This window comes from Triticum urartu, chromosome 2A, assembly GCF_056163025.1.
Source record: "Triticum urartu cultivar PI428250 chromosome 2A, HENAU_Tu73, whole genome shotgun sequence".
Taxonomy (NCBI): Eukaryota; Viridiplantae; Streptophyta; class Magnoliopsida; order Poales; family Poaceae; genus Triticum; species Triticum urartu.
The window spans coordinates 211,108,755-211,131,574 of record NC_141874.1 but is presented as its reverse complement, the minus strand read 5'-3'; the positions used below and the strand labels follow the sequence as shown (position 1 = coordinate 211,131,574).

Genomic DNA, 22,820 nt, shown 5'->3' with positions numbered 1-22,820 from the left:
GCTCCCGAGTCTCAAGGCGATAGAAGCAAAGCTGCAGCAGGAGACACATCAAATCCATCGAGTCGACGTGCTGCGTGTGTGAAGACCAATTCCATCGGTAGTACTACTTCAAGTAGAGACGTGTCATCGTGCGGGACATCTCCCCCGCGCCTCCCTCCCCGCGCGCCGCTGGCCGCTCCGGCCGCGGCGGCCACCCACCAGCCTTAATGGCGACGTCTCCTCCGCCATCGCCAGCTGCGAGCGCAAGCTCCGGACTGGATCCACCAGCGTGGGATATTCCTGTTTCCCCTGGTCCGTCCGAGGTGCCGGAAACACATTTGGAGGCTTCCCCAGATCCGGCCGACTGGCCGCAGATCTAGCAGCAATCCTCGCTGCCGCTGGCCGCGGCGCCTTCAAGCGAGGCCGAGCTACCGCCCCCCCTATGCAGCGCCTTAAATCCATCATCGTCGCCCCCCAGCTGTCCAGATTTCTGTTTTGGGATGGACGGTGGGTGGACCGAGGTCAGCCACCAGAAGAAGAAACGCCCTGCCTTTGGCTCGCCGGGCTACAGGGCACGCCTCGGGGTGCAGCGGCCGGACCGGCGCAGTGGCTTCAATGTGGACGCCGCCCGCACGGCCTTCTTAAGTCGGTTCCGCGGCCGCTGCTTCTGTTGCCTCAGCAAGAAACATCGCCGCGCGGACTGCCGTGATCCCATTCACTGCATCCTCTGTGAGCTGCCCGGCCACATAGAGAAGCAGTGCCCACAAAATCAGCGCTCCAGGCCTAGGCAAGCCGCTCCTCCGGCGCCAATCCACTCGGGCCTCTGCTTCCCGCCGCCTGCTGCATCCACCATGCCCACCACCCCGGCCATGCAGCGCCACATCGACCCCTCCCTCTGCCCCAGAGAGAGCTACTCGTTGACCATGTCTTCCCCGGCGATGGAGCAGGCCATTTTCTTCCTACGCAACCACGCCGTCACCATGACTGCGACGGACGGCGTCAATGCCACGTCCCCCATGGTGGTGGGCCGCGTGCTGGAGGCGCAACTTGCCGTCCTAGTGAGCCAGCTGCGTGTCACGGCTCACCACCCGGAGCACTACCTCGTCATCTTCAGCCAGCCCATGCACCGCGTCAACGCCATTCGCCGCGGCTCAATCAGGGTCGATGGCGCCGCCTTCAACATCGCGTCGTGGCATGAGCACGACCACGCCGCCTTCGACACGCTTCAGCTTCACATCAGAGTCGTCATCGAGAAGGTCCCTATGCAGTACTGGTCCTTGGAAGGGATCGAGGAAATCCTCGGGAAGAAGGTGCGCGTCGACCGCCTCGACTGCAGGACGCAGGAGCGCGAACACACGAAGACTTTTGCCTACTGGATCTGGACGAACGACGTCGCCCACATCCCCACCAAGCACACGCTCGGGGTCCTGCCGTGGGGTGCGGGACGCGTCGAGGAGATGCAGGGCTACTCGCCGCCCGACCGGCGCGTTGCTCCACCACCGGGCACCACGGACTACACCATGCTCATCCACGTCGACAGGGTCGAAGACTGGACCCCCCCCCCCCATCGCCGCGCTCTTCGCACTCCACCCAAAGCGGGCTGCCGTCGTCCAACTCCGACACTGATGACCGGCCCCGCTTCACCGTGATCCCTGCCACCTGGACCATGGAGGTCGAGGACGGGCAGAGGGGTGATCGCCTCCATCGCCTTGGGCGCGCCCCGGTGGCCAACCTGGGCTACCGCGGCATGCCACGCGATGGACGCGACCACGGCGACGCTGGCGGAGCTGGCGGTGCTGGTCGCAGATCCTGGAAGGATGCCCTGCTACGTCGGGGACGCGCACCGACCCAGCCGGCGCCGGCGCCTGCCCCGCGTCATCGCAGCCGCTCCCCCCCCAGCCAGGCGCCACCACAAGAGCACGCACAGCCGCCGCGTGGGCGGCAGGAGGCCGTCTGCGGGAGAAGCGCATCAACACCACCGACGGCCGTCCGCCCCTCGCTCGCCACGGGCGGCGTCGGTCTCCGGTGCGGCAGAAGGCGACTGCGTCAACAACAAAGGAAAGGATCCGGTCGACGACTTCTCCAGACAAGCAAAGCGGCCCATCCTAGCGTCGGTGATCATCGACAACTCGGCGGCGGACGTCCAGGCCGCTGCAGACGCCGTAGTTGCTGCTCCCCTCGACTTCGACAACGGCAAGCAGAAGGCAGACGCCGAGATGGAGGCGCAGCTAGATGCGTTCTCCCCCACGCTTGCCACCACCCCCAGGCCACCGGACAGTACAACAGGTGCGCCCCCACACCTTCTCATACGCTGGAGATGCAGCTCGGCACGGTCACCAATCGCGTCTGCCAGCTCAAGATCGCCAACAACGATGCAGAAATCGCCCCCAGCCCCTCGCCACCTGTTAACCGTCGCCCCTGCACCGATCATCGCCAACGCCCCTTTGTGCCGCCCGTCCACACCACCCAAGGCACGTGTGGCCGTGGCCCCTACCAGGCACAACGCTCGACAGGCCGCCATCACCTCCAAGACGCCGGTCTCGCAGCGCGCCTTCCTACGCATCGTCAAGGAGCTCGGCCTGCTCGGGCCCAAGGAGAAGATGACCAAGGAGGTAGCGTACGCCCTCATTCGTCGCTTCGACGAGCCACCCACAGATAACGACATCACCGTCATCGCCAAGCTGACGCGCCTCGACAAGGACTCCATGCTCGTTGCTGCAAGCCTTGTAGGGCCTGAGGGAGCAGCCGCTGCGGCCCCTGTTTAGCCATGTTAGCACACCTAAGTAATAGTCTCCGGTGGCGGATGGCATTCTGCCGGGTAGAGCTAGGTTTCCTTTCCTCTGTTTTAGTAGCGTGTTCTGCTTCTCACCGGCGTGGTTTGTGTGCTATTGGTGGACGCCGGCGTGCCCCTGCTAGTTTGGTGGTGTCTGTACTGTGCCTGAGGCCATTTAGAATCTTTCAGTCACCAGAGAAACTATCGTTTCCATATGAGTGAAAGCTTCTGCCCGATCATGTCGTGGAACGTCCGCGACCTAAACCAGCTGGTGAAATGGGCGGCGATCTGTGAGGTTGTCACAGCGCACAGCAATCCTATGCTTGTAGGAGACCAAGATAGATGTCTGGACGCCCACCATCGCAGGGAAATTGGTGGTGCCGCCCTGACTGATTGCGTCGTCCTCCCTGCGATCGGCTCTCGTGACGGAGCGGCAATTTTATGGAACATTGAACTAGTTAGCATCGCTTCCCACGCAATAGGCGAATTTGCGATCACTGCCAAGGTGACGCTTCTCCGACAATCCAAAAGTTTCTGGCTTTCCATAGTTTACGGCCTAGTAGACGACGCTAGAAAAGCAGCCTTCCTCGACGAACTAGCTAGAACAGCCCCCCCGTCATCTGATCCATGGCTCATCAACGGAGAATTTAATCTCATCTACGAGGCGAGAGACAAAAACAACCATCAGCTCAACCCCAGGGTCATGGGCATGTTCAGGCGGGCCATTGACGTCGCCGGCCTCAAAGAGATCAAGTGCAAAAATCGCCGTTTCACCTGGAGTAACGAGCGCGAGAACCCAACGCTCGTCAGCATCGACAAGTTCTTCTGCAATAGCAGCTGGGAAGATCTTTTCCCCACGAGCACACTGATGGCGGCGTCCACCGCGTGCTCAGACCACTGCCCTCTGCTTCTCGCGGATGCAACTGCTCCTCGCCGTCGCGCCAAGTTCAAATTTGAAAGCTTCTGGCCGCAGTTCCCGCGCTTCCACGACACGGTCGACCATGCTTGGAGCAGGCCAGTCCACAGCTCCTGTGCTTTCAAGCGGCTGTCCATCAAGATGGCGCGCACTTCAAAAGACCTGAAGATCTAGAGCTCCTCCCTTTTCAGCGATGCAACAGAGATCATCCTGCACCTCGACATAGCCCAGGAATCCCGCAGCCTCTCCACACCGGAGTTCAACCTTCGGCGACTACTCAAGTAGAGGCTGCTTGGCCTCGCCGGGATCGAGCGAGCGCACAAGCGTCAAGCCTCTCGGCTGACTTGGCTCAAGCTGGGCGACGCGGGAACCAAGTTTTTCCATGCAAAGTTCCGTTCACGCCGAAGGAAGAACTACATTCACAGCTTGTTGACGAACACGGGATCGCCACGTTGCAAGGAAACAGCCATTTTCGAACACTTCAACTCCATCCTCGGCTCCAAAGGGGCTCGACCAACAACCATCAACTGGAGCCAACTTCAACTGCCCACAATCAGAGGAGGTGGCCTAGATAACCCTTTCTCAGAGGATGAGGTTTGGGAAGCGATCAAGGCCTCGCCGGCGGAAAAGGCTCCGGGACCGGCCGACTTCATTGGAGTTTTCTTCCGTAGCTGCTGGAAAATCATCAAGCACGACATCATGAGGGTTTTCTACCAGTTCTATTGTATATCCGGCGACGATCTTGCCACATTCAACTCCGCCCTGGTGGTTCTGATCCCAAAGAAGGACGTCGCAACAATAGTTTCGATTTCAGGCCCATTAGTCTAGTCCACTCTATAGCTAAGCTGATCACCAAGGTCCTCTCCATGCGCCTCTCCAACGTCATCGACTCCATCATCTCGCCGGCACAATCTGCCTTCCTGGCAAAGAAGAGCACACATGACAGTTTTCTCTATGTACAAAGTGCAGTTAGAGCGCTACACAGGAAGAAGACACCGGCACTGCTTATCAAACTAGACATCGCAAAAGCATTTGATAATGTCTCCTGGGAATACTTACTCGAACTACTCCAAGCCCTAGGCTTCTCAGCTAGATGGCGCGACTGGATCACTATGTTGCTGTCGACATCGACCTCCTCCTTCTTGCTTAACGGCGTGGAGGGCAAGAAAATTTTACACTGCAGAGGGCTCAGGCAAGGCGACCCGCTGTCCCCACTTATTTTCATCATCGCCATAGACCCTCTGCACCGGCTCCTCCAACGCGCCATGGAGCTAGGTGAGCTTGACTCACTACCAGGCAGGGATCTGTCGCTGCGGGTGAGCCTCTATGCAGACAACGCCATCATCTTTGCCAACCCAGTGAAAGAAGAGATTGATACGCTCATGAACATCATCCACGACTTCGGACATGCTTCAGGACTAAAAGTGAATATGCTGAAATCTTCAGTCACTGCCATAAGATGTGATCACATTGACCTGCAGCAGGTGCTTCAGAACTTTGGAAGACAACAAGATCACTTCCCCCTGCGCTACCTTGAGCTGCCAGTCACCATCTCCAGGCTATGGATTGTGCATCTGCAGTTCATTTTGGACAGAATCAGAGCTCAACTGGCAGGCTGGAAAGGACGTCTCTTGTCCATTGCAGGGAGGAGAGTTCTCGTCAGAAGCCTGTTGAGCGCACTACCAACCTTTGCCCTGACTGTTCTGAAGGTGCCAAAGAAGATTCTGGCCGAAGTGGACAAGATCAGACGACGTTTTCTATGGGCTCAAGATGAAGAGATCAGCGACAGGAAGTGCAAAGTAAGCTGGCCGGTGGTGTGCACTCCGATCGACAATGGTGGACTCGGCATCTTAAACCTGCACCAATTCAGCCGTGCACTCAGGCTTAGGTGGCTCTGGTTCTCTTGGATCACACCCAACAGACCCTGGGTTGGCATGCAGCTACCATGTGACCAAGGAGACAAAGACCTTTTCAATGCTTCAACAACGGTGACACTGGGAGATGGGAAGACGGCGAGCTTCTGGGACAGCTCCTGGACTGGTGCAGGAGCACCAAAATTGGAATTCCCCGAGCTCCACAAGCACTAAAGGAGAAAGAATAGGACAGTCCATGCAGCAATCCTCAATGAAAATTGGATCCTGGACCTTGCCCATGGAAACACTCAACATCTCTGGCCGGAAGTGATCCGTCTGAACAGATGGCTCATCTCGAGAAACCTAAGTCTAAATGAGCAGCCGCGAGACACCATTCAGTGGAAGCACACGGCCTAGGGTTCCTTCTCCACCAGTTCGGCATACAACTGCCAATTCCAAGGAATGATCAAGACCAGTTTCAGAAAGATGCCTTGGCAAGCATGGGCACCGGCACGGCTCAATTTTATGGTCTGGCTACTCCTCAAAAACAGGATTTGTTGTAACGACTGGCTACAGAGAAGAGGATGGCCAAATGAGTATTTCTGCCAATTTTGCCTCAGAAACTTGGAAACCTTGCACCATTTGTTTTGGCAGTGCCCCTTCTCATTAGCAATCTGGGAAAAAACTGCTCAACGACGCGGATGCACCTCCCTGCACCCCACAGTTTGGCAGCACAAGAACAAGGCCGTGGAGATCATTGCAGAGATGATCAGCGAAGTCGCAAATGAACATAAGAAGGGCATCAAGACAATGATCATTCTACTACTGGTAAACATTTGGCAGCAGCGCAACGAATGCACTTTCAGGCATAAGATAGCAAATCATACAGAAACACTAGCGAGCATCACAAGAACCGTCGAGCTATGGCGCCAAGCAGGAGTGACACACCTAGAGCACCCTTTCTGGGATCCCCCATGAGAGATTTTCTACCAGCGTAGCCAAGGGCTATTTGTGTTTTCTTTTTAGTGTCTTCTTCTTCTCTCCTTGATCGCTCGATCAAACACCACCTTTCAATGTTTCCCCGCTTGCTTCCTACTATGATTTCAATATATGCCAGCCAGCAGCTGGTCCATTCAAAAAAAAGTAGAGACGTGTCCTACTCCTCACGTGACGGCTACAATAGCACTTGTGAAATCACAATTTGGATAATTAGTACTAGTTGCCGTGAATTGCTTCATCCGCCAGTATAATATCCAGGTGCTATTTACCCTATTTTTTATCTGTTTCGCAAATTAATTCTATTAATAATTTTTCTACTGGCTTGTACTACTTTGTGCACACAAATTTATATACTCATGGCTTCCATGAAGTACGATCTTCCGCCGCTGGACCGTGACACAAGGTTTACCCTATGGCAAGTCAAGATGCGGGCTTTGTTGGCACAAACCGACTATGATGAAGCACTGGATAGTTTTGGGAAGAACAGAATTGAGGACTGGACTGATGAGGAGAAAAGAATTGATCGTAAGGCTTTGTCAAAACTTCAACTCCATTTGCATAATAATATTTTGTAGGAAGTTTTGAGTGAGAAAACTGCCACCGCTCTATGGTTAAAGATGGAAGGGATTTGCATGACTAAAGATCTTAGCAGCAAGATGCATCTGAAGCAAAAATTATTCCTGCACAGGTTACCCGAGGGAGGTAATGTTTTGAATCATATTTCTGAATTTAAAGAGATCATATCTGATCTAGCTACAATGGAGGTTAAGTATGAAGAGGAAGATGCTGCTTTAATGTTACTTTGTTCACTGCCAAGTTCTTATACCAATTTTAGAGACACCATATTATACAGTCGTGATACTCTCACACTTAATGAAGTTTATGAAGCTTTGAACTCTAAGGAGAAGATGAAACTAATGGTGCCTCATGATGGTTTGAGTTCATCCCAAGCCGAGGGATTATCTGTTTGTGGCAGGACAAAGGATAAGAACTCACATAATGGAAATAGAGGAAAAAGTAAGAACGGCTACAGGGGCCGGTCGCAATCCAGAGACAAGAAGTATTGCAGGTATTTCAAGAGAGACGGGCATGACATCTCAGAGTGTTTCAAGTTGCAGAACAAGGAAAAGAGGGAAGGTAACAAACAAGGTGAAAATTCTGCTAACGTTGCTCGTGATGATAGTTCTGATGATGCTCTTGTCGTTATTGCTGGATGTGCTGAGACCAATGATGAGTGGGTACTTGACACTGCATGCACTTTTCATATGTGCCCACATAGAGATTGGTTTAATACTTTTGATTCCACTACTTCTGCTGGTTCCGTTTTGGGTTTTGATAATTAACCATGCAAGATTGAAGGCATAGGTTCCGTTCGAATCAAGATGTTTGATGGCATAATCAGAACTTTGATAGATGTTTGGTATATTCCGAAGATGAAGAGAAATCTTATCTCTGTGAGCGCCCTTGATGCAAAGGGGTACAAGTATTCAGGTGGAGATAGTGTTTTGAAGGTCACCAAAGGTTCCCTTGCTGTGATGAAAGGTGACTTAAGTTCGACCAATGGTATTTATTACCTTCGAGGTTCTACCGTTTCAGGTAACGCTACTCCGGTTGTTTCAAAGAATTCTGATTGTGATGCTGCTAACCTTTGGCATATGCGTCTTGGACATATGAGTGAACTTGGTTTAGCAGAGTTAAATAAGAGAGGTCTTCTTGATGGATACGAACCTGGTAAATTGAAATTTTGTGAGCATTGTATTTTCGGCAAGCACAAGAGGGTGAAGTTCAACACTTCGACTCATACAGCTGAAGGTATTCTTGATTATGTCCATTCTGATTTATGGGGACCATCTCGCAAGAAGTCACTAGGTGGTGCTAGTTACATACTGACTATTATTGATGATTATTCGAGAAAAGTTTGGCCTTATTTCTTGAAGCATAAATATGAAGCATTCTCGGCATTTAAGGAGTGGAAGATTATGATTGAGAGACAAACTGAAAAGAAGGTAAAAATACTTCGCACTGATAATGGTATGGAATTTTGTTCTAAGCAATTTAAGAATTATTGCAAGTCTGAAGGCATTGTCAGACACTACACCATTCCTTATACTCCTCAACAAAACGGTGTTGCTGAGCGTATGAACAGGACCATTATTTCCAGAGCCCGTTGCATGTTGTCCAATGCAGGTTTGCATAGGCTTTTTTGGGCTGAGGCCGCTTCCACTGCTTGTTATCTCATTAATCATTCACCATCTATTGCTCTTAATAAGAAAACTCCAATTGAGGTATGGTCCGGTTCACCCGCTGATTATTCACAGTTGAGAGTTTTTGGTTGCACTGCTTATGCTCATGTTGATAATGGAAAGTTGGAGCCTAGGGCTGTTAAGTGCATCTTTCTTGGTTATAAGTCTGGTGTCAAAGGTTTTAAATTGTGGAATCCTGAAACCCAGAAGGTGGTTATTAGCAGAAATGTTATCTTTAATGAATCTGCTATGTTACATGATGTTTCATCTACTAATGTTCCCGTTGAGAGTGAACAACAACCTATTATTCAGGAACCTACTGTTCAGGTGGAGCATGTTATTGATTCAGGTGATACATCCGGTAATGAAATTGTTGATGCACATGATGAACCCATCGTTAATGATGATCATGTCACTCCCACTCCAAATCAGCCTATTGTTCCGCTCAGTTGGAATCTTGCACGTGACAGAGTTAGGTGGGGTATGAATAAACCTGAAAGGTTAATTGAAGAGTGCAATATTGTTTCTTTTGCTTTATCTGTTGCAGAAGAAATTGAAGGTAATGCTGAGCCTTCTTCATATTCCGAGGCTATTATTTCTGGTGATAGTAATAAGTGGATGACCGCTATGCATGATAAGATGGAATCACTTGAAAAGAATGACACTTGGGATTTAGTAAGATTACCTAGAGAGAAGAAACCTATTCGTTGCAAGTTGGTTTTCAAGAGGAAAGAAGGTGTTTCTCCTAATGATGAGACAAGATATAAAGCAAGGTTAGTTGCTAAAGGTTACAATTAGATTCCAGGTATTGACTATAACGAAGTCTTTTCTCCTGTTGTGAAGCATAGCTCTATTCGCACTTTACTTGGTATTGTTGCCATGCATGATCTTGAACTTGAACAATTGGATGTTAAAACTACATTTTTACATGGAGAATTAGAAGAGGATATTTATATGGAACAACCTGAAGGTTTTGTTATTCCTGGAAAAGAAAAGCTTGTCTGTAAGTTAAAGAAATCTCTTTATGGATTGAAGCAATCCCCTAGACAGTGGTACAAGAGATTTGACACCTTTATGCTCTCTCAAGGTTTCAAAAGGTCTAATTATGATAGTTGTGTTTATTTGAAAATTGTCAATGGTTCAACTATTTATTTGGTCCTTTATGTTGATGATATGCTTATTGCTTCAAAGAGTATGTCAGATATTAATGAACTAAATAAGCAATTGAGTAATGAATTTGATTTGGGTGCAACAAAGAAAATACTTGGCATGGAAATATCCAGAGATAGACCATCTGGAAAAGTATATCTAAGTCAGAAGGGATATATTGATAAAGTTCTTCGTCATTTTAATATGCATAATGCCAAGCCTGTAAGTACTCCATTAGCTGCACATTTCAAATTATCATCAGCTTTATGTCCTAAGTCAGATGCAGATATTGAGTACATGTCTAGAGTTCCCTATTCAAGTTCAGTTGTTTCACTCATGTATGCCATGGTTTGTTCTCGTCCCGATTTATCATATGCATTGAGTGTTGTCCTGGAAAAGAGCATTGGAAAGCAGTTCAGTGGATTTTCAGATACCTGCGAGGTACTTCTAATGCTTATTTACAGTTTGGGAAAACTAGAGATGGACTTGTTGGTTTTGTTGATTCTGATTTTGCTGGTGATTTGGATAAGAGAAGATCACTCACAGGTTATGTTTTCACCATTGGTGGTTGTGCTGTGAGTTGGAGAGCAACTTTGCAGTCTATTGTGGCATGTTCCACTACTGATGCCGAGTATATGGCTATTTCCGAGGCATGCAAAGAAGCTATCTGGTTGAGAGGTTTGTACGCTGAGCTTTGTGGGGATTCATCTTGCCCTACCATATTTTCTGATAGTCAAAGTGCCATATATCTTACAAAGAATCCAATGTATCATGAGAGGACAAAGCACATTGATGTCAGATTTCATTATATTCGAGATGTTGTTGCTGAAGGCGATTTGAAGGTATGCAAGATAAGTACTCATGATAATCCTGCTGATATGATGACAAAGCCAGTTCCGACCAATAAGATTGAGCTTTTCTCAGGCTTAGTTGGTATTTCTCACTAGTCCTATGGACTTTGACGCACAAGGTGTTTATGCTGATTTGGATGGAGTTATCTACTTTCTTCGACTACTGGAGGGAATTTGGCTCAAGGTGGAGATTGTTAAATTGTGATCCAAATTCTACTGTATTGGACTAGACGTAGTACATATGGTGTGGGCCTTTGCGTTGGTACCAACGCGTACGAGTACAACTCGTTTACTTGTCCTCCAAGGACTCTCAGATATTGCCCTCATATATACCCCATGTAGTCACACCTCAGACGGTCTGTCGTCTCGTGCTTGTAATACTCCTCCTCATAGTGATTGCGCCTTCGTGCGTTTCTGGTTTTCCCCCGCAAGGGTTTCCACGTAAAAATCAGTGTCTCTCGTGTCTCGTTTTATCTCGTTATTATCTAACATCTTCTACCAAGTCCAATGAAAAGCTGCGCCATCAGGATTTCGTCAAAAACCCCCCAGAAAAGTGGGTTCAAAATAGAGCAGTATGCTTCCAAGTTCAAAACAGAAAAGGTCATCTACACATCTGTTCTGTCATTGCCCAGTTTCGAAGACAATTTGGTCCAAGGTTGCTAGAAGGAAGGGTTGTGAGGCGATCGACAACGCTGTCAACACAGACACTGGGAGCATCATGGAGCTCTGCCAGAGAGCGATCTGTCGTGCCCTAAGCCCACGCTAAGGAATCAAGACCACTCTAATACTACTTATTTGGAAATTTGCAAGGAAAGAAACATATGGATCTTTACCAAACAGTGCAAACCGGTTACAGGGATAGTTCATGAGATCAGGTTGGCCTTTTTGGATTGGAGATTGGCAGGGGTGAGATTTATTTTTTCTTTCAAAAAAGGGATAACCCTGGCCTCTGCATCAGACGATGCACACATCCATTTTATTAAGCAAGAAGTACATCCAAATCATCGAGTATCAAAAGGTTTACAGCAAATCACGAACATCTCGGTCGGAAACAAGATTACATATCTCAACCACATAATGTACTACCCGGATGCCAGCGAAACTGGCTGAAGAAACCCCGTGCAACCGTTTCCATAGGCTCCCGCGTAGCCACACACTGCAGTGACGACTACATAAGGATCGACGTTGTAGCTCTGAAGATAACCCACAAACAACTTGGAATAGATTATATGTTAAAAACATAATCATTCCGGTATTTCAAAATTGCCCAAAGAATGGCACAAATTCCCACACCGATTTGGCCCTTCAGATTATGGTTAATATGTCTCAACCAATTACAAAACAAATTTGGTATTCTTGTTTGTGGTGGTAAATTGAAATTAACATGAATACTACGACAAATCAATTTGGCAAACAATATGACATGAATAAATGATGAATCATTTCCTCCTGATCACAAAAACAACATTTTGTGCTACCTTGCCCATTTTGTTTTGCAAGATTATCTTTCATAAGAACTACCTCCCTCTATAAAAGCCATATAAAAACTTTGAATTTAGTTGAGTTTTATTTTCTAGATATGTTTTCTTCGAAAATAGGCCCCGAATTCATGAGAACGACATACATAGACTTCACAGTTGAGACACCAGTACTAGTCAACCTCCAGGAGAATGTATCTTGGCATCTAAGTTAGATTGATCTGCATCAACCTACCATTTATCGTGAAGTAAAGCTCTGTGGAATTGAATATTCAAGTGGCTAGCCCCCAAAGCAAAAGCACCGAGGCGTCCTTTCTAAACGCAATATTGTAGATGCATTGTTTCTCCCTTTTGTGATCCTTGAGGAGACCTCTGGTTCCCTCATTTTTCCCTTTCTCTCATCTTTTGCCTTGAGGTTAAGCCGCTCATGTGAATATCTCTAACTTCTTATAAATGAAATCTCTGTCATTTGCCAGATAACTTAAAAAAATGTTCAGCCTAGTCCCAAGACTATAAAAGAAGCCCCATGCTAGATGAGATCTAAAATACTTCCCGATCGGAATTTCTTGGATCGGGGACTCTCACCCAGTCATCCGGCACTAGGAAGCCCCGCCATGGGAGATGAAGCAAAGGTACCAAGGCCATCCTCTCCCCATTAGTTGCTTTTGTTTCCCCACCCCAGCTATCAGCTATAGACGGCTATGTCAGCATGGCCACGTGGTGTCTATGGAAGCCGTCTCTAGCTGTTAAGGCTAGGGATCATGGCGGGGACGGAGGTCTCCGATACGGACAACAACTGATGCGTGTGTCCGTTAGCACCAGCACGACAAACGTTGCCGCTGCCGGTTTGGGAGACGCCCGCATGCCATGCATGCCTTAATCTGATTGGTGGTTTGTGCATCTTCCTGCAGTGGTAGGAGTGCGGCGGTGCTTCCTTGTCCCTACGACCGAAAATGCGGATAACAACCTCCTATGGTTGTCTCACACAATGACTGGTGTGCGCCCTCTAGTTGCAGATATAACGGAGTACTGGGGCCAATATACGCCATGTGGACACCGGCACGATGACACCAGCCAGGAGGATGGTGGTGCACCGCGCCCGGGTGGTGGATCATGTCGGTTGAGACTGTGCATATATGCGCCGCTGCCAGCGGCATGCGGCGACGTCGCGATTGTGATGAAGGAGAATTCATCACTGTCAACCAGCGGGATGGTCGATCTAGTAGTCGGTGACCTTTCAATGGTGGTTTGCTGGTGTCCTCGGCAGGACGTTTGGCGACCAATGGCTGGGAAGGTTTTGGTCTGCTGATGGGGCCGGGGCTCAATGATGCCACACCATTGCCACCTTACGTGGAGACAATCGCCTTTGTTCACACAGAGGATACCGGGGTAGCAGTTCCGGGAATGTGGTGATGTTAAAGGTTGGCTCAAGAGGGTTTGGAGTGACAATGACCAGATTCGAGCCGCATCCCCTCGACGACTTGGGTGGTCATTTATTGTGGGTAGACATCCCACCCATCTGCTAGGGATACTATGTCCTATAGTGGAGTATTGGATGGTGATACGTCTCCAACGTATCTATAATTTTTGATTGTTCCATGCTATTATATTATCAATCTGAAATGTTTTATATACATTTACAAGCAACTTTACATCATTTTTGGGACTAACCTATTAACTTAGTGCCCAGTGCCAGTTGTTATTTTTTTGCTTGTTTTTGACTTTGTAGAATATCAGTACCAAACGAAGTCCAAATGCCATGAAATTTTTTGGAGATTTTTTCCTGGCAATAGGAGACCCTGGAAGCTTCTGGAGGCCACACACCAGGGCGTGTCAGGGGCCTCTGGCACACCCTAGTGGGTAGTGGGGCCCACGAGCCTCCATTTGACCTACCTCCACCTCAATACCCTAAAATCAGAAAACCTATGAGGGAGTCCACGAAATACTTTTTTCGCCACCGCAAGTTCCAGAACCACGAGATCCCATCTAGAGGCCTTTTCTGGCACTCCATCGGAGGGGAAACGATCACGGAGGGGTTCTTCATCATCCTTTCTGCCCCTCCGATGATGCGTGAGTAGTTTACGACGAACCTATGGGTCCATAGTTAGTGGCTAGATGGCTTCTTCTCTCTTTTTGATCTTCAATACAACGATCTCCTTGGTGTTCTTGGAGATCTATTTGATGTAATGACTTTTTGCAGTGCATTTGTTGGGATCTAATGAATTGTGAGTTTATGATCAGATCTACCCATGAATATTATTTGGGTTTTCTCTGAACTCTTTTATGCATGATTATTATAGCCTCATATTTCTTCCCGATTTATTGGTTTGGTTTGGACAACTAGGTTGATTTATCTTGCTATGGGAAGGGGTGCTTTGTGACGGGTTCGATCTTGCGGTGCTCAATCGCAGTGACAGAAAGAGACATGACACGCATGTATCGTTGCTATTAAGGGTAACAAGATGAGATTTATTTCATACATGAGTTTATCTTGTCTACATCATGTCATCTTGCTTAAGGCGTTACTCCGTTCTTTCATGAACTTAATACACTAGACACATGCTAGATAGCGGTTGATGGTAGAGTAATAGTAGTAGATGCAGAATTGTTTCGGTCTATCTATCTTAGACATGATGCCTATGTATGATCATTGCCTTGGATATTGTCATAATTATTTGCTTTTCTATCAATTGCCCGGTAGTAAATTTTTTACCCACCGTATGCTATTTTCTCGAGAGAAGCCTCTAGTGAAAAATATGCCCCCCAGGTTTATTTTCTATCATATATTAAAACCAAAAATACCTTGATGCAATTTTCTTTTGTATCTTTGTCAGATCTATCAATCAAAAACTCTATCTTCTAAAGTTGCGCATAACTGTTGAGGGATTGCCAACCCCTCTACGCGTTGGGTTGTAAGTATTTGTTGTTTGTGTGCAGGTGTTGTTTACATAGTGTTTCTTGGTTCTTCTACTGGATTGATAACCCTGGTTTCATAAATGAGAGAAATACTTATCTCTACTGTACTGCATCATCCTCTCCTCTTCGAGGAAATCCCAACGCAGCTCACAAGTAGCATGAATAATTTCTGGCACCATTGCCGAGGAGACATCATCAACATCTATCAAGTACCTACGCATAAACTTTCATCTCCTTGCATTTACTTTATTCGCCATTTGCCTCTCGTTTTCATCTCCTCAGCTTCTAAAAAGTTCTTACAAAAATACAAAAATATTTTCCGTTTGCCTTCTTGTGTCTTCTATGGGTTTGCTTGCTTGCCCACTCTATCGTTATGGCTAGTTCTTCCCTTGCTACATGCACTCTCGAGAATGAAGTTCTTAATTTTAAGCAAAGGGGGGAGAGAATTTAAAAGATGCTTGGTATAGGATTTGCAATGCTCATAATAGATCAATTCATAAGCATTCTACTATGGTTTATCTTCGTAATTTTCTGTGGGTATTACTACTTGGCATAGATTTGTACTCGACACTATTACCGGAAGTAATTTCTTGATGTGTCCCTCTATAGACGCTATCAATGCTATGGAAAATTTAGTGGGATCACCACCTACCACTATTAATGAAACGGTTTTAACTATGGAACATCTTATGCAAAGGTTAGATGCTATTGAAAAGAAGATGCCTACCATAGAACATATTGATAATTTGGATAAAAATATTTATAACCATGTCACTCAATTTGGATCAAAGTAAGGAATTACTCTAAAGATGCTAAAGGAGAAAGAACCAATAATCAATGAAAAGGTAGAACAAAGTCTCGCTAGGATTGATAAGTTGGAAGAAATTATTAATAATTTGGGTTCCACTTTTTCTTCCATTAAAACTATTGAAAAAACTCCTCCTAGCAAGAATTGCAAGTTTATTTCTGTTCTTAAGGACAAGGGTGCCACGACTAGCAATAATAAAGAAGATCTTAAAATGATTAGTGTTCAGCCCAATTTCGTTGATCTGATAAAGGAACCAATATATGAAAATAATTCTCTTGATTTTGTTCCTAGGAGTGTGATTACTGCAAACATATATGCTAGAACTCCAAGGAAATATGGTTGTCTGATTGGGGAATTGGAAACCAAAGATGACAACACTTGAAACTATGTTTTATGCCTAGCTAGGGGCATAAAACAATAGCGTTTGTTGGGAGGCAACCCAATAGTTAACTTCTAATTTTTTGTTTTACTTTCTGTTTTTCAATAAATACACAATTATGCTACTGTTATGATTGTGTTTTATTATTTTAATTAGTGTATTTGCCAAGTAAAGCCTTTAGGATGGTTTGGGTGATAGTTGACTTGATTCTGTTGAAAAACAGAAACTTTTGCACCCAGTTCTGGAATTCTGTAAATTCACAGAAATGTGGTTTTTGCTCTGAATTTTTTACACATAATTTATATACAAATTTCCCACATTGTCCTAATTTTTCAGAATTTTTGGAGTTAGATAAGTATGGTCAAAGTTCAGATTGCTACAAACTGTTTTGTTTTTGACAGATTCTATTTTCTTTGCATTGTGTGCTTATTTTGATGAATCTTGAATTGTATCGGGGGGGGGGGGAGGGTATAAGCCATGGTAAAGTTAGAATACAATAGGTACAATGCAATAACGAAATATGAATGGGTTTGCAACAATACTTAAAATGGTGATTTGCTTTATTATACTAATGGAACTCACAAAGGTTCTTGTTAAGTTTTGTGTGATTGAAGTTTTCGAGTTTTGGGTGAGATCACGATGGATGAAGGAATAAGGAGTGGAAAGAACCTAAGCTTGGGGATGCCTGAGGCACCCCAAGGTAATATTCAAGGACTCTCAAGCAAATAATCTTGGGGATGCCCCAGAAGGCATCCCCTCTTTCTTCTAACGACCATCGATAATTTTACTTGAAGCTATATTTTTATTCGTCACATATCATGAGTTTTTCTTGGAGCGTCTTGTATGATAATAGTCTTTGCTTTGTTTGCTACTTAGTTTGTCACAATCATCCTTGCTGGACACACTTATTTGAGAGAGCCATATGTCATCATGATTTGTTAGAATTGCTCTATGTGCTTCACTTATATATTTTTTGAGCTAGATGATTGCTCTACACTACTGCAGGATGCTGCTAATGCGACACTACAATCAGAGACCCTTCGAGAAACTGTGTGCGATACCATAATCGCAAACGGTGATGTATGAAAACCATCAAAAATGTGTAAAACGTTTGCGATAACTGATGCATCAAACACGGTTCAGGTTTTAGTTGCGTGTGCGATGACGGGCATATGGTTCAGTTCAATGAACTGTTTGCGATGAGGAGGAACAAAAGAAATGGGCAACCAGATGGAGGCGTGTGCGATACACATCATACGGTTCACTCGGATGAACTGTTTGTGATTAGGCAACACAAAAGAAACGGTCGGCCATATCAAAGGTGTGTGCGATATACGGCATGCGGTTTAGTCGGATGAACTGTTTGTGTTGAGACATGAGAACAGAAACGATTCAAATGAACAAGATGTGTGTGATACGAGGCAAAAAGGTCTGTAATCGGAGACGTGTGCGAAGACCGATAACAACACAGACGATTACTGCTAACAAGCCGTGTGTGTTGTGAGCAAACGATTGCTGGTATACAATTGTGAGTGATTGATGAAAACATCACCGACGGGTTCCATTGTTTAGTCCATGTGCGATGTGATTTTCTTTGTCCACACAACATCTACACTCTGTCTACAACATCAACATATATACTTAAAAAGACATCATTGCATAACCAAATTAAGCACACAATTACACAAGTGACTACACACATAACATTCCACACACCAAAGAAAGCAATTACATGCATACTAAAGTAGGAGAAATGAGGATCTAATCATCTACTTATTATTGCGACGACACTTGCCATTGCTCTGCTTCCGGCTGGATCCCTGGCCGTTTTGGGGAAGGAGGGACTTCCTCATGTCAACGATCCGCCTGTACATGTCGTAGCTCATGTACGCCTCCTTTGCCGCGTACACAACGTGAGCTTTATCAAGTTTCTCCATCCAGGCCGAGTGCCAGGCACGCTTGTCCTTGTTGCACGTATCCTTCATGTCTCTATAGTAGGGGTCGATGATGGCCTCGGCGAGGTGAACTAGTGAGTCCTTCTCATGCTCCTTGCTGCCCCTGATCTTGTATTGGCCCTGGATGTCGACAAGATTCTGGCAGGCGATGCCCGAATTCTCGAGCGCCTTTACATCGTTGGTGATGTCCACCGTAGCGAACATGTAGTGGGGGCTGTTGACAAACCTGGCGAAACGCTCGCAAGGCCTTGTGGCCAGGCAGTAGTGGTAGACGAGGACGTGGTGGCACACGCACATCTGGGCGGCGGCGACCTTGGGACGAGACCTGGCACGAGCGCGGGTGTACTCGAGGTCGAACTCGACCACCTTGTACTTCTCCTCGGAAAGCAACCGCTCCATGATGTGGATGGAGTGCTCTGACCAGACCGGGTCGTTGGTGTACACCACCGAGAGGTCCATGAACCTTCTGTGGGTGTCCACCACGGCACACATGGTGAACTGCTGCTCATCGTCGGCAGCCGCTCGGAGCGCCATTGGAGCCCCGCAGGATACCCTCTAAGAATTTCTCGTGGTGGGGGTGCTTCTTGCAATGGTGGGGCGCGATCGAAAGGTTGAAGAGACACAAGGGTAGGTTAAATGGCCGCTGTAATAAATGGGGGCCGGCCGGCCTGTAATCATCACGTCTTGTCACGGCGTTCATAGCGGAGGATTCCAAAATCCAGTGCACGCTTGACAACACCACACCCCAGGCGTGGGCTCGAAGAGCCTGTTCCCGCGCTACCGCGCTGTTTACCGTGCAAGCTTCCCGCCTGGCTAGTTTGGCCATGCGTCGACTAGAAGAGGGACAAATCATGGGCGTTTATTGGCAAAAAAGCTTTGTAAAAACGAAGTGTGTGGAATGACTTCGGTCATAAGTTTACCCTTGGGTGATGAGGTCAAAGTTACACAGAAGGGTGATGATGGACACTCGAGTGCAATAATTAATTCTGCGCTCTACAATGCACACGGTGGAAGAAACCAACTGTGTGCAATAATGTCGAAGATCGCAATCGAGTTAGCTATATAGATCGTGTGCTGTGAGATCGACAAGGTAAATTGATTCGACAATGGTTAATAAAATCTAAGACCATTGCCTATTAAGGTCAAGATAGTGCTGGCAATATACGAGTCTCATACAATGCCATTTCAATGATTGTACCACAAAAGCTCGAAATGTTACAAGGTTTAAATTCCAGAGTTATATGGCTCAAATTCGAAGATTACAAGGTTCAAACTGATATTAGAAATGAAATTCAGCTCATCAGCTGCAAACGCTCACGCTGATGCGCTGAACATGGATATCAGAGAGGTTCAAACTAATATCACGCTTCTAAGTATGGCTTCGAAACCTCACAATTTTTGCAAAGGGGTCAGCCACTGAGAAGTCATGTATGGGGCTGGCCCGATGACTTCCGATTACTCTGTCATTTGAAGTTCCAAAATGAAATTCAGCATTTTTGGAGCCGCCGGCGCTGATGAACAGACCATTCATTTTTGCGAAATAAATGTAGGGCAAACCTCATTTCCTTCAGCACCCTTGCTCTAAGAACAAAGTACCTGGCGAATATAATCACTGGTAAGGTCCCTCGGTAGGAGTTCAAAGTAATTTCTGAGAGATGCAGATCTAGGCATTCGATGTGATTGTTATATTGTATCACATTATCCACCAATGGGACTAATCTTATTTGCAAAAGAAGAAAACATGTTAGTGCCTACATGCAGTTTTGAACATTACTACAGGCCTAGCTATTTGGTTTGCAGGATTTGTAAAATGCACTAACATGCCTCTTCGATCTGACATGATTAACATGGGCATTTGATTACATTCTAGAAAAATGTAGCCTTCTTCACAAGAGTTTGGAGTGGATGAAAAGTTCCCTAAGAAAACTAGTATAGATAAATCCAAAGGAGAAATGCTTATTGATTGTAACCATATGGATCAAGCAACCAATACGGGGGGGGGGGGGCATGTATGTACTGAAATCCTCCAAAAGAACCTTTAGAAATCGTAGTACATTGTCATTGTAAACTTGGAAGAAGGTGTCACAAATTGAACTCCCTTATGGTTAACATTTAACAGGAAAGGAACATCACCTCGATATATAGCTTCTCCAGGCACGGGAAGCATCTCAGGAAACTGACAACTTGCTGCAGGTCAGGCCCGATAGATTCTAGTGCCAAGACCTTCACTGTGCGCAGTTTCGGGGTCAAGCTTGTCAGAATCATTTTCTGAATGACAGACGAACAAACATCTTCAAAATTATAAATAATGTTAATTTGTAGAAGGAGAGGTAGAAGACGGCTGTTGTACCTGAACGGGTGTGGATCCAATAACATGTCCAGAGTATTTGTCAGACAAGTAGCCCACCATTGTCAATTTCAGCGCAGAAATGATATTGATTCTTGTTGTACCTTCTTGATCAACTACAAGTAATCTCTCAAGTGCAGGTGTGTCCTGGATGACCATACCGCGGTCCACCTTTTGTTATGTCTTCCTACCACACCAGCCACACACATAAATAGTCCGGAGAGTCATGGAGGTGATGTGAAAGGTACTCAACCCATTGATCGCCTAAAGACGAAGGTACTCGAGTGTAGTACAGCCATGGAGCAGGCGCTCCATGTCACCCTTTGAGAGGCAGACAATGACGAGCTCGAGGTGCTTCAGTCATGGTAGAATAAGAGCGGGCGCGTCATTAAGGGGCGGGAAATGGCAGTTCCTGAACTTGGCGATGCAGCGTGGGCGCGAGGCGGAGTGCGGATGTTGGCAGCGACCGCATATGCCCATCATCAAAAGTGAGCTCCTCGAGCTGATCTAGGGCGGGGGATCGAAACCAGTCGTCAAGCTTGGCTCGGTCCTTGCCGTTGGAACGGAACTTGCCCATTCTAAGGCCTTTGGTTGGGCCAAGGTGACTGCCAAGGATCTTGGAGAACGCATCCAAGCTTTTGTGATAGCCATGGCAGAGCTCGTGGGTGTCGATGAGGTCGAGAGGGCTGGAGTTCCATAGGGGGCGCCACCGCCGGGAAAGGAGGGTTGTCCGCACCCCATATTTGATTGGGAGGAGGGAGATGATGACTCTCAACATATCATCGGGGAGGCTGCTGATTAAGTCTAGGCCTGCTGGAGTCACTTGCGGTTCTAGCTCGCCCCGCCTCCGCTTGTTGGCAGCCCCGTTCTCCACCTCCGGAGTCTCGTTGTCAGCAGTGCTTTCTGATAGAAATGGGAGTACATGGAATATTTAGTTAAAACAAGGCAATAGAAAAGTTTATTGGTAACTAGAAGTTATTAGGTAGGAATATAGTAAGATAAGGGAATAGCAATTGGTTGCTTAAATACTACACAATTCATTTGACATTGCTGGGTAAGTCAACATATGCAGATAGGTGAAAAGAAAACTTACTTCGAACAAAGTCTTGACGGATGATTTTGTCGGGGAAGTTAGCATATATCTCATGACCAGGCCCTTCTATGTGTAGTGCAATTTTAGTGCGAGCTTTTAGTACATAAAACTTTGCAATTTCATTCCAAAAGCCAGTGCCAAAATAGGAGTCACCACGTTCATCAAGTCTTACAGTAGCAACGATTGTAAATCCATGGTTTGTGCGCAGTATGACATTCATGGAGCCTTGATGTATGTAAAGCGAAAAATTGTGCACTACATAATCTGTTGCATAGTGAGGGATGTCCTGTAGAAAATGGTAGGGTTGTTAAAGAAAATATGGTAACATGCAAATATGGGCCCAAATTGAAAGAACTGTACATCAATTGAAATCGAAGGACAAAAGTCTATAATTAAACAGATAGGGTAAACATGATGTCATGGAAATATGAGAGTAATCGAAAGAACAATACATCATTAATTTGCCTAATATAGAAAGAAGAGGGGGGAAATCCCCATTGACGTATATGGTGCATGTGGCACCTTTTATCCAAATGTAGCAATATTTAGAATATGTTCAGGAAAGTAGGCCATGCAAACCGATTTAGGGTGAGATTGAACATACTGCGCGCGTCCTCAAGTTATCTAGTACGATGAGATGGAATTTCTGGCGGCGGTCGCCAAGTCCCGAAGTATCGGCGCACTGTACATTCTATGAATGAAAGAAAACCCTCAAATCAGCTCGAATAAAAATGAATTCATGCCGATTTCCACCGGGTGATTAAAGGAGGCAGATGAACTAGGATAAGAGATGAGATAATATCTCATTAAATTAGTTACCTTGTCGTCCATGAGAAAGAACCCTTAGTACGGCAGATTCCCCAACCGAGCGGAGCTGGGTCGACCACGAGCAGCATCGAGAAAGTCGATGGCCATAGGCGGTGGCAAGCGGAAGTGGCGAAATGCGGTGGGCTTTGCCACAGCCTGGCGGTGGCGGCAGGCGTCGAGATAAGTGTTTACCGCCGCGATAGGCGGTGCCATGGCATAGACGTGGAGGAGCTTGTGCAGGTGTGAATGGGGAACGTATCGGAGGGGCCGAGGT

General features: G+C 46.7%; 1 pseudogene; it reads left to right on the top strand.

The window, feature by feature from the left end:
• Window positions 1–479: 479 nt before the first annotated feature.
• Window positions 480–2,744, top strand: LOC147984596 (uncharacterized; annotated as a pseudogene).
• Window positions 2,745–22,820: the final 20,076 nt, after the last annotated feature.